Raw genomic sequence first — 12,500 nt, 5'->3', positions numbered from 1 at the left:
TAGCCTCTTTGTCCACGTTCCCAAATTCTAAATAGATAGCAGAATGGTCAGTTCTGATGGCGGGGATTATATTTGTGGCTTTGACCCAGTCGTGTAAATTGTTAGAGATCAACCAATAATCCAGGCGACAAAATATCGGCGGAAATTGTTGACTCCAGGTAAAACTTTTAGTTTCTGGGTTTTTTACTCTCCATATATCTACAAGATCTAATTGACTTTGGACATCATTGATGGAATTTATCACAGATTTCCTAGGTGTCATTATGCCACCTTTTTTGTCCAGTATAGGATTCAGAGGACAATTGAAATCACCTCCAATCACAATATTTTCTTCTGAATCTAAATTTTCGGTCTGCAGCTTAGTTAACACATTTTTGAGGAATTTAATGATGTCTTCGTCTTTGTTTGGTGCATAAATGTTTACAAGAACATACATTTTATCTTTGATAGTGGCTTTAAGAACGATATACCTCCCCGATGTATCTACAATCTGAGAGTGAATAACGCAGTCAAGACCTTTTTTGATCAAGATTGCAACACCTCGAGAGTTTGAGCTCCCATGGGAGCAAATAAGTTCTGCACCCCATTCGTTTTTCCATTTTAAGTGTGTTGACAATGTCGAATGAGTTTCTTGCAGGAATATTATATCCGAGTTTCGTTTCCGACACCACGTGAAAATTGTTCGCCTTTTTCTGAAATTGCTTAGTCCCCTCGCATTGAGAGATAGTAGATTAAGAGAATGATCGGTCATTGTAGCTGAATCGGGGAAGTGATATTATAGAAGAAGTCATATAAAACGAAAATGAAAACGATGGTATAGCAGAGTGCATGAAAGTATAATGCACATAAACCGATAATATTCGCCTAAAACAAATTATTAATCTACAAAAAAACATACAGTAACGTATGAAGTAAGAAGTTTCCCGAGCATTCACATTTCTAATTAAACAAGAAGGGTTAAGTAGTTTAACACTTATTACACACATAAACCTTAAACTAAATTAAACTATAGATGTGCTGTCGCGCTGTGACCGCTTTGGCTTTGGTTTCCGCTATTTCTTGTGTCCATTATGAGACCATAGTATGGGAGATTGGTTGTTTCTTCACCTCTGTAGATTTGCCCGTTTATAATTAGCTTATCAACTTTAAAATAGGCTGTTTGCTTTCTCTGTTTGGCCTTTTTCAAGATGGGATATAACGTTTTCTGTATTTCATCAATTTCCCGGGGGAAATCATTCGCAATTGAAATGTTGGTGTTTTTCAAGTTTTTAACAAAAGACCAAACATACTCCTTGTCTTGAAAGAAGCTGAATTTAGCTATAATAGGCCTAGGTTTGGAGTTCTGTCCTCGACTCGTATTCTTCTTAGTAGGGATGCGGTGAACGCGTTCGAAACGGATTTGTTCGATATCTTCCTCTGGGAAGTTTATCGCGCATCACTTTTTTAAATTGATCTTCAGCAGAAGTTGACTCACCTCTTCCTTCTGGAACATTAAACACTTTTAAATTTTCACGTCTTGTGTATGCTTCTAACTTGATGTTGCGGCATTCAAGATGTTTTATTTTAGCATTGAGGTCTTCCAGATTCTTTGCGTGGGTTTCCAGTGTTGCACACGTGGCGGTTGAAGACAAATTCAGGTCGACGATGTCTTTTTGAGCGATGTTCAGGCTTTCTTGTAAACTTTTGTTTTCTTTTTCCAATTCTACATATTCTTCTGCATAAGAAAACTTATTAGGACAAATGGAGAAGAGACTACTGCCCCGAGCACTATTACGAATGAAATTTACAGTTTTTACTCGAAACTTTACGACGAACAGTCAGGAATACGAAGTGACTATTCAACTTGTCCCTTTCTTGAAAATTTCTCTTCATCTCCTAAGTTAACTGATTCAATGCGTGAAATGTGTGAGGGCCAGTTAACTTATTCTGAATGCTTTAAGGTTTTGTCGACCTTCAGCAATAATAAAACTCCTGGGAACGATGGGCTCACAGTAGAATTTTACAAGTTTTTTTGGCCAGAAATCGGATCGTTTCTAGTTGACTCTTTGAATTATGCCTATTTTCACGGAGAATTATCAACGATGCAAAAACAAGCCGTAATAACTTTAATTGAGAAAAAGAACAAAGACAGAAGATTGATCAAAAACTGGAGACCGATTTCTCTAGTGAATGTTGATGTAAAAATTGGCTCTAAAGCCATTGCTAAACGACTAGAGATAGTTTTGCCTCATATCATTCATTATGATCAGAATGTCTTTGTCAAAGGACGAACCATTTTTGACGCAGTTCGTACGATAAGCGACGTCATGGAGTTTGCAAAAATGCGAGACTGCCAAAGTATAATGACCGCAATAGACTTTGAGAAAGCCTTTGATTCGTTGAATTGGAATTTTCTTCTCAAATCGTTGGAATTCTTTGGCTTTGGTGAATCCGTTTTAGCATGGATCAAAACGTTTTATAGAAATATAACAAGTTGTGTGATTAGCAATGGTTTTTCCACTCGCTCTTTTAATCTTAAGAGGGACGTTCGCCAAGGGGACCCGCTTTCACCATCACTCTTCATAATAGTACTTGAGTTATTGGCATTATCGATACGTAATAACGATGAAAACAAGGGTATTGTAGTGGATGGTAATGAAATCAAATTAGTCATATTTGCTGTTGACATGACATCTTTTGTTAGGGACAAGCTATCGTACGGCACCCTAGCTTTTTGATACTCTTACTCTGTTTAGTACATACTCCGGATTGAAGGTAAATCACGAAAAAACAGAAATTCTTTTACTCGGAAATATGGAAGTTAGTAGCTCAGAACTAGCCGTAAATGAAATAAGTAAAGTCATAAAAATTTTAGGGGTGAATTTTACCTTTAACCACTCACTGTTTTATAAACTAAATTTTGAATCAATCAAGAAATCTCTGAGAGGATTGTTGAAGAACTGGAGCTGGAGAGGACTTACTTTACTTGGAAAAATTCAAGTGATCAAATCTTTTGCTATACCAAAGATCTTATACAGGGTTGTTCTCATTTCAAACAAAAAAGAGTTTATTAAAAAAATTAATACTTTATTATATTCTTTTGTTTGGAAAGGAAATGACAAGGTAAAGCGCACAGCTTTTATCAACCCAATTGATAAAGGAGGCTTAAAAATGCCCAATATTGAGTCTATGATCTCTGCCCAGAGAATAATCTGTATAAAGAGATATCTGTCCACCGATCGTGCCAGCTGGAAGTTTTTTTTTGGATTTTTATCTTAAAAAAGTAGGGGGGAAATTCTTGTTCCATTGTAATTTCAACCACACTAAATTATCGATAGCTCTTCCAGAATTTTACGAAGAATGCATTGTGACATGGGCCTTTCTAAACGAGGACAACCCTTCCTCACTCTCTGAAATAGCAAATCAAGTCATATGGAACAATCGGTTCATTTGTATTGAATCTAAGTCAATTTATAACAATAGGCTGGTTGATCTTGGAATTGTTAAAATTGGAGATCTCTATGACACAAGGGGAGAGCTCAAGTCAAACAAGGAGCCATTACACTGTATATTCAACTCTCACCAATTGAGCATTTCCTACTTTTCAGTCTCCTTGCTGCTTTTCTGCAAGGATGGTGCAAAGTATTAAAAACAGATAAAACTTCTATGGCCTCAAAAACAAATGACCTATTCCCAGATGACTTTTATTTACGTATTGAAGGGAAAAGAGTTTTTTTTGTGAAGTCTACAATCGAAGTTATTATATGAAAGTTTTGTTTCTAAGATATCTTCTACACCAATAGCGCAGAGGAAATACAACGCTTTTTTCAGTACCCACACATCCCAGTTAGACTGGGAAAAGATATACTTGCTGCCTTTCAAAACAACATTGGACACTAAATTAAGAAAATTCCAATATAAACTATTAAACAGGATCTTGTACACAAACAAGATGCTGTTTATGTTTAAAAAAGTCTACTCTCCTTTATGCGATTTTTGTGAAAAGGAGTTAGAAACCATAGAACATGTTTTCTTTTATTGTACAAAAGTGCATATTTTTTGGGACGATTTGAAGGCTCTTCTTAATTCTGTAAATATAACTGTTAGCTTTGACATTAAGGATGTTCTTCTCGGGTTTCTAGATACAAGCGATAGTATAAACATCCTAATCAATTACATTGTCCTTGAAAGTAAGTTTTTTATTTATCGCTGTAAGTTAAATAAGGGCCCTCTAAAATGAAGATTGTTAGTCGATAAATTTAAGAAAACGTTTGAAACCAAACGCGTTATTGCGAGAAAAAGGAACAAAATCCATTTCCACAATAAAAAATGGAAACCTCTAATTCCATTAATACAATGAATACAATAGTAGCTGTTATCCAAATTTTGTTTTCTATAATTCCCGTACACTTTATTTATACTTGTATATCTATTTTTTTATTTAATTTTTGTTAAGTATTTCTTGGTTTTAGTGTAGTATAGTGTAGCATAGTTTTCGTGGCAGTTGATAATCAAAGTAACTTGTGCAAGTATTGTAAGCCCTGTTTTGTATCTTCTTCTACGTTTTTGTATTATATACCTGTAAAGTCAAAAAAAATTAAAATACAAAAAAAAAAGAAAAAAAGAAATTGGCCTGTAGAATGATGGTGTTGGTATTTTAATAATTATGTTGAAATCGCCCAATAAAAAACATATCTTATTTTTCCTAGAGATTTTTGCCTAAAGGCTGGTTTCCAAATAGTCGTCCCTGTCGCTAGAATCGTCTCTGTCGCTTGAAAAGAGCTTCCCGTGGTGGAAAATGACAGACGCGATTGAAGTGATTCTTGCGATACCTTGGTTTCCATTAAATCGTTTGTATCGGATCAAACGGTAAAAAAGACTGGCACTATGAATTTCTTTGCCGACTAAATCAAAATTAAAATCGCGGCAGCCAATCAAAGAAGAAGACTTTTGGCCAGTTAGACGCACTTTTTCTGTGGCTTACATGTATGTGTTGATCGAGCCATTAGGTTTGCAATCTCCCCAGTCTTTGGGACGGGACAGCGTCCCTTCCGGACCCAAAAGGAATGCTTTTTACTTTCTTCAGACAGCGTGTATAACTAGTGTGAATGTTCTTATACTTCTTCTCGGCTTCCTCTGCAGTAAGACTGAATTTCTGGCCAATCGTTTCCCAGGCGTTTTCTCTGGTTCTTCTGTTCTTATAATCCTAAAAATCTTATAATCCGAAAATTTGTTATGAAGACATTCATACTGCTGTATGTAGAGGTGTTATTTGAGTTGCTTGCGGCCATTTTGAAGCGTGTATATGGACGTGAAGTAAGCAATCAGGGGCATCATGGGATATGTCCCAACGCTTCTGTCGCTTCTATCGTTTGAACCCGGTTTCCATTAAAAATATGTGATCACTTGAGAGTCTTTTCAGGTCATCTCTGTCGCAAGGATAGAACTCGAGTCTATCTCGGACGACTAATCGTTTCTGTTGCAATGATCGTCCTGGGTGATCGCTAGAGCGTTTCCATATGATCATCCCTGTCGCTTCCAAAAATTTTAAGCGACAGAGACGATTGTAACGACAGGGACGACTATTTGGAAACTGGGCTTAAAGATTCATTGATTTTGGTTAGGAATTCATAAACACTTTGGTTTGGTGGTCGGTAAACAATGCCAACAATAACTATTATATTTTTAACCCCTGGTCTTTACACCAGGTCTATTTTGCTTATATTTGTGGACAAACCTAAAGCCATCAATATCAACCGAGGGAAAAGAATCGCTCAGCCAGGTCTCAGAAATACATGTACATGTATTGACGATAGAAAAATTGATCTCTAAAGATGATAATAAAGTAGTCAGCTTATTATTATGCTGAAGACTACGAATATTCAAATAAAGTAAAGAAAAATCAACATCTGAATATTTTTCACGTTTAAGCATTTTGTTAAATTAATTTTCTATAAAGTAATCGCAGGATGTCTGTCGTGCATTGAAATGAATGTCAGACTGAGTCAGAGAAGTGTTTAAGTTTGTGAGAATTGGATTGTAATAAAGACTAGAAAACCTCTCGGAACTGAAGTGCACAGGAGCGTTCTGAAGTTCATAAAGAGCAAGTGAAAAGCTAGAATTATCGAGGTGATTTAAGGCCCACCTTCAACTGACAGGCTTTTCGACTGTCTGTTTTTGTTATGGAAATTCGCATTGCATATTGTTGCAATCTGATTGGATGCAGTTCAGCTTTGACGGGATTTTCATATATGAAAATTGTTTCTTGGACATGCAATGCCTGCAGGATGAACGTGGGCCTTTAAAAGGAGTATACATGTACCTGTAAATGTAGTTTCAAACATGCTACATTATATGTGTGTAAATTAACAATAAAAAACAACTGTAAATAAACTTATCTGGAGTTAGAGGGACTATCTTTTACAATTATTTTGTCCAAGACAAAGTACGCAATTTTCCCTTTTCTTTTGGCTTCCTCCAATTGTGGTCACTGTTGATGATCAATTCCTTCTGCTTCCGGTCTTGAAGCCGGCAAACAATTGTATGACGTCTCCTAATACCAGTAACAATCTTACCAACACGATGGGTGTGTTCAATGTTCGGCTCAAATTCCAAGTTAAGTTTGTCTTTGGGGACTTCTTTAACTTTTTCCTCTCTAATGTCCCAAGATTCGTTCTCTGCCTCCAATATCCCATCAACTCGGATCGTATTCCTTCGGCTTTGATTCTCTAAATACTCTAGTTTTTCCATGTGGTAATTGATGAAGTCATAAATGTCTTCGATATCGGCCTCGATGTTTGCAAGTTTGGTTGTATATGGCAACAGTTAAACAGTTAAATTAGTTTCCAGAGGGTCAGCTTGATTCATTCTGCCAAATTGATACAGTTACATGTAGATCTTTCTTGAGGAGATGAATAATGTTATTAGTTTAACTCTTTCATGAACACTTTTGTTCCATGTAAAGAAGGTACATGAGTATTCTTTCTCCCGAAAAGGGGAAGTGATCAGGTCGGAACTGAGATAGCACTTCTTTGTTGTGTACAGTAGATGTGGCTGTCATTTAGTTACATGTACAAGTCTTTGAGAAGACACCAGTGCCTGTGCTTGAGACAACTTCTTCAAAAATTATGATTGCCTTAATGTTGCTTAAAGTAGTTGACACATCACTTGTACAGTATTAGTTATAATTATTTCAAATAATCAGCCCGTCGTTTCAAATATCATCATGCAAAACCTTAGAAGCATGTGATGATTGCGACAATTGAGTCGTGTGTAAAATGAGAAAGTGGCAATTCTGCAGCAATTTTTTGGTGATAATATACACGTACATGTACATGTACATTATCACCAAAAAATTGCTGCAGAATTGCCACTTTGTCATTGTGTCCATACTGTCAAGGTACATGTGCATGTATTTTGTCATCAGGCATGGAATTTATGTTTTTAACTTCGACAAGTAAGCTGTGTATTTTGTTTTTGATTAGTGAAGTAAAATTATTTTGATTACAGTATGTGACGATTGCTTACCTTAATAATAGCAACAGTAGGTAACTGAAATGGCTTAACTCTTCTTTCTTAAACAGGAGTTGTTGGGGGTGTATGTCATACTTTGGAAAACCTGAAGGGGTGGAGGAGTTAAAGCTTCCTTCCCAGAGAGTAAAATCCGGGGAGGCTGGGCGAGGGGGGGGGGGAAGTTGAAGGTATGATTATTTTATGGAACCCCACATTTTTATCCTCATGGTCAGTGTGCACGACTCCGGATCGAATGGTCCAGGTTCGGGTCCTGGCCAGGGAAATTGTGTTGTGTTCTTGGGCAAGAAACTTTACTCTCACAGTGCCTCTCTCCACCCAGGTGCATAAATGGGTACCGGCGAAAATGCTGAGGGTAACCCTGCGATGGACTAGCATCCCATCCAGGGGGGAGTAGAAATACTCCTAGTCGCTTCATGAATATTAATGCAATGGAAGCCTTCTGTATTATGTCATTCACAAAGGCTTCTGAGGCTTTTTTGATATTTCAATTGGTTGTGAAGAAAATTTCATTTCAAATAAGTTATGCCTAGCAAAAATTAATTTTACCGATAAAGGTCTTAAGTCGAAGTCCATTGTGAGTTTTACAAACTTTTCATGCCTTTTGATCCACCACCTGTCAACACACAAAAACTGTAGATAACAAGAGCCAATGGGAACACAAGACATGTCCTGCAGAGTCCCTTGGGACGAACCGAAAAAATGTTATTATATTTTTTAATTTCATCTTTTTTACAATGGTGATTCTTTTACGGTTTTACTGTGGAACCTTTTCTTGTTATTCCCAGGGAGTAAACGAATTACAATGTTTAAAAAAATTTGGTGATGTTTACTGTATGACAAACAATGCAACTTGAAATTCAAGACCATGGTTACTTTCCTGCAGAAAACATGACCAAACTCCTTGTTTTCACAGTTTCTAATTGCTGTTTAATTCGCATTTTGTTTAACATTTTGGACTATTTTTTTTTAAATGACTGTAGTTAAAGTAGTATTGATTAGTATGGGATAAGAAAAAAAATCGGAATATTTTTGCCTGTGAAGGTGTAATGTTACCTTAAAATTTTGGATTGTGTAGTGATTCACTCTATATCATATGTATAAGTAAAATCTTAGAAACTTCCACATGGTAAATGACCCTCATTGAGTGGATGTTAATTTTTATCAATAAATTATTGTACGATAGATTCTTAAGTATCAGCAAGAAACCTAAACTGACCTTTAACAAGTATGCTTCCTCTGTCAAGAAATTTAGAACCTAATAATATACCGTACATGAAAAAAATACTTGATTCTGATTGGCTGAGAGCAGTGCAGTTCAAGTGTAACACAGTGCAAAAAGTCTTTGGATGTTGTCCTTCAGTAGCATTTTGACTAAAAGAATAAAAATACTAATGTGGCCTTGAACTACTGTAAAATACTTAAACTAAAAGTCTGAACTTTCGCCGCTCAACTGCATCATCCAGGACGGATGAGATGAAATAAAATATTCTGTGAGGGCCGAATAAAAGGGAAAAAGGTGTCACTTTACTAATAGCGAGTGTATTTGTGAGAGGACAACAGCGAGACTTTGGCTATCAACAAGCGAATACTTTCCTTTCTCTGTCAATGCTCTGCACACAGCATCTTCCCTGAGACGATCGGAAACCTCAGACTGCCACACAACTACGGAATCAAATCTATCACAGAGAAATTGAGGCAAAGAACGAAACGCTTCATCTTAAACGAAAACAAGAGAGCACTCCAGAAAATCATCGCCATCAAACTAGACGAACAACGACAACTTGATGAGAAGATAACGTCTGATTTCACACCTGAGATGGCAGCTAAAATCCGCTCTCGAAGACACTTGGCATACAACACAGCCAGTAAACTACACAGCATCAAGTTTCTAAAGCAGCTAATCAACCTCAGGAACCTCGATAACGCCAGTACCTCAAATAACAGCCGACTAAATCCAACAAATGCAGCTCCCAATACATAAAACACGGAAATCAACCGCAACGCCACTGACAATACTGACCTCACAGGTCAACTTAACACCCAAGAAGCGATCTCCTATCTAAAGGCCCAAAGTTTAGCCTCTCTCATAACGTCAGTGAACACACAGTCACAGGAATTAACGTTGCATTCTTCCGACTTGCCAACCAAATGCGCTGGAAACAGCTCCACGAATCAAATCCTTATCCCTCAAATTTTATCACCCACCCCCAAACCAGACACATCTACAGACCCAGCTCTAAAGACGAGCTTGAAAATAAGCTCCAGAGTATCCATCTAAAACTCCAAACCATTCTTAAGTCACTACTCCCCCAATGGAAGAGGTCAAACATCAGTTCTTCTGACGTGAAAGCAATCAAAGAACTCAAAGAAAAGAATTGCATGTGCCTCCCAAGTGACAAGGCACTGAATTTTGTATAATACCACATGACACGTACACAAGTCACCCTTGAACACCTTAACGACTCCAACACATGCGAGAAAGTACATGTAGCTCATGTGTCAGCCAAGACAGTCGAGCGCAAGGTCAACGCAACATGAAAAAACAGCTGCCTACAAAATGAGTTCCCAACCTCTGGTCCTTTCCTCAAACACCTATTTACCTTGAAAACCCGGCCGGACATCAAAATATGACCCAACGAACCAATGCAGTGCAGTGGTTGCTCGCCAATGAATCTCCCCATTACTTTGCTGGCCACAGGCAACATTGTCACACCACGCCAATTCTTGCACTCTTTCAAATCTCCTTGTTTTGGTGTTTTCACTATCAAGCCTTTCTTCCATTGGTCAAGTACCTTCTTCTCATGCCATATTCTATTAAACAGTCTTGTCAACTCCTTTACTGCCACGTCACTATCTGCTTTGCACAGCTCTGCTGGTATACCATCTACTCCAGGTGTTCTTCCACTCTTTGTCTTCTTCAGTGCCTGCTTCACTTCCGCTTCCCTTATCTCTGTTGTATCCATCTCACTAATTTCGTCTGTCTCTACTTCGTTTTCTTCGATTGTGTTTGTCGGGCCTCCCTGACTAGTACCTCCTCAAAGTGCTCGGCCCATCTTTGAAGTCTGGCATTCTTGTCTTTTTGATGAGAATGAATACATGAAGAGAAGACAAAGGAATGATTGGAAGACAGGAAGTCGAAGACGTTGAAGAGTTTGTATATCTGGGCACAACATTGACAAAAGAGGTTGGTGGCACAGAAGACATCAAGAAACGCTTAAGTAAGGCACGAGGAGCATTTTTCAACTTGAGGAAGACCTGGAACACACGGAGCATTGGTTTGACCAGTTCTACTATATGGATGTGAAGCATGGAAACTAACAGCTGCTGAGGAGAAGAAGCTGAATGGATTTCAATTCTCATGCCTGAGACGGATTCTAAGAATTTGGTGGCTGCAACGTATCCGAAACCACACAATTTCCCAAGTAACAGACGTAAAGAAGATCAGTGATGACATCCAAAGGCGAAGATGGAATTGGATTGGCCATGTGCTCAGAAAGGGGAGGAATGATGACTGCATGGTGGCGATGGAGTTGCAACCTGAAGGGAAGAGAAAAGTGGGACAACCTAAAACCACATGGAGAAGAATGGTGGAAAAAGAATCCAGGCAAGAGAGGTGGAACAGCTGGGCGGATGTCAGGGGTGCAGCGCAAGACAGGGCTAGTTGGCAAGAGAAAGTAACAGCCTTATGCACCTCATGACGTTGAGAGAACTAACTAATTAACTAACTAACTAACTAACTAATCTGGCGATCTCACCACCAACAAAATTAATGCAGCCTTGTTGTGGTGTACCTATACACCTCAATCCCCATACAGGAAGCCATCACTAACGCAGTTAACCGATGTAACTTAATGAAATGCAATTCCATAAATTTACACTATCAATCACACTACATTACTGTACATGCCATGCAAAATAATCTCTAAACCTGAAACAATTTAAGACGTCCAACTGACAACATTACTATTACATGTACATGTATGATCTTGTTTAAATTATTTCCAAGACAAAACTTATGCACTGTTTACAGTCTGTATGTTCCCGTCACAACTTTAATCAATAATTTTGAAATGATGTTGCTTTTGACTAGAAACTACATTGGGAAGACTAGGGCCTAAAAATGCAGCAATGAAACATTTGAGTCAAAGACAGACCACATAGTTTGAACGACATCCAACAGTAACAAAGCTAAAGAGAGAGGCAGTCACACCCGCATCAGGTGTGTCAATGCACAACAAATCCGAGTGATCAAGTTGCTGTTAGAAAGTCTTTAGGAAAAAAACACAGTGCTACTGATGATTTACATGTACATCATTCAACATTTGAAGAATGTTTTCAAGAAATGTTAAAATGCAAATTTAAGTTAAACTGGGCATCTTTACACTGTTATTCCATGTGAAGTTATTTTGTCCTCCACTACGAAACATACGAAGCATAGTATTTGTCCTTCTAAATGTTGAGTGGTGATGCCTTAAGTAAATGAACATTGTAAGATAGACAAGAAGACAGGTCTGGCTTTAGAGCTCCAGGATCATAAATTTTGCTTTCTGATATCTGGATCGAATGCTATGTTGATCTGAAAGTATGATTGCTTTGGTGACCAGACACCTTTCATACAGGCAAGCAATTAAATACACCACAGTCCCAACTATTTGCTAGCTGTGGGAGGTCACAAGGTTGGTTTGGGAACAAACTGCCACTGGTTGAAATCAAGGCTGTCATCAACCTTTTGCAGTAAGCTCCACATTTTTAAATGTGAACTGCACACACTCAGTAATTTGCTAGTGCCAGTTCTCTTAACATTGACCGAGAATGATAAACAGTTTACATAAATAAATACATGTCAGTCACAATTCAGTGGATCCTGCTGAAAATGCATGCATTCTGATCCCACGTGAATGGAAAAAGCATTATCTTAGAAATCTGCTTATCATAATTATTCTATCATTTTGGTTTAGATTATGGGAAGTGTTAGAGTTTACTCAACA

The 12,500-nt window shown here is 37.8% G+C and overlaps 1 protein-coding gene across 4 annotated transcripts in view; it reads left to right on the top strand.

The window, feature by feature from the left end:
* The window catches only part of LOC138043285 (delta-1-pyrroline-5-carboxylate synthase-like), a 183,722-nt gene that overhangs the window by 12,316 nt on the left and 158,906 nt on the right, over positions 1-12,500 (top strand). The gene's annotated exons all lie outside the window — the stretch shown is intronic.

Source organism: Montipora capricornis, chromosome 3 (assembly GCF_036669925.1).
Source record: "Montipora capricornis isolate CH-2021 chromosome 3, ASM3666992v2, whole genome shotgun sequence".
NCBI lineage: Eukaryota > Metazoa > Cnidaria > Anthozoa > Scleractinia > Acroporidae > Montipora > Montipora capricornis.
This window is presented reverse-complemented; position numbering and strand designations above follow the sequence as displayed.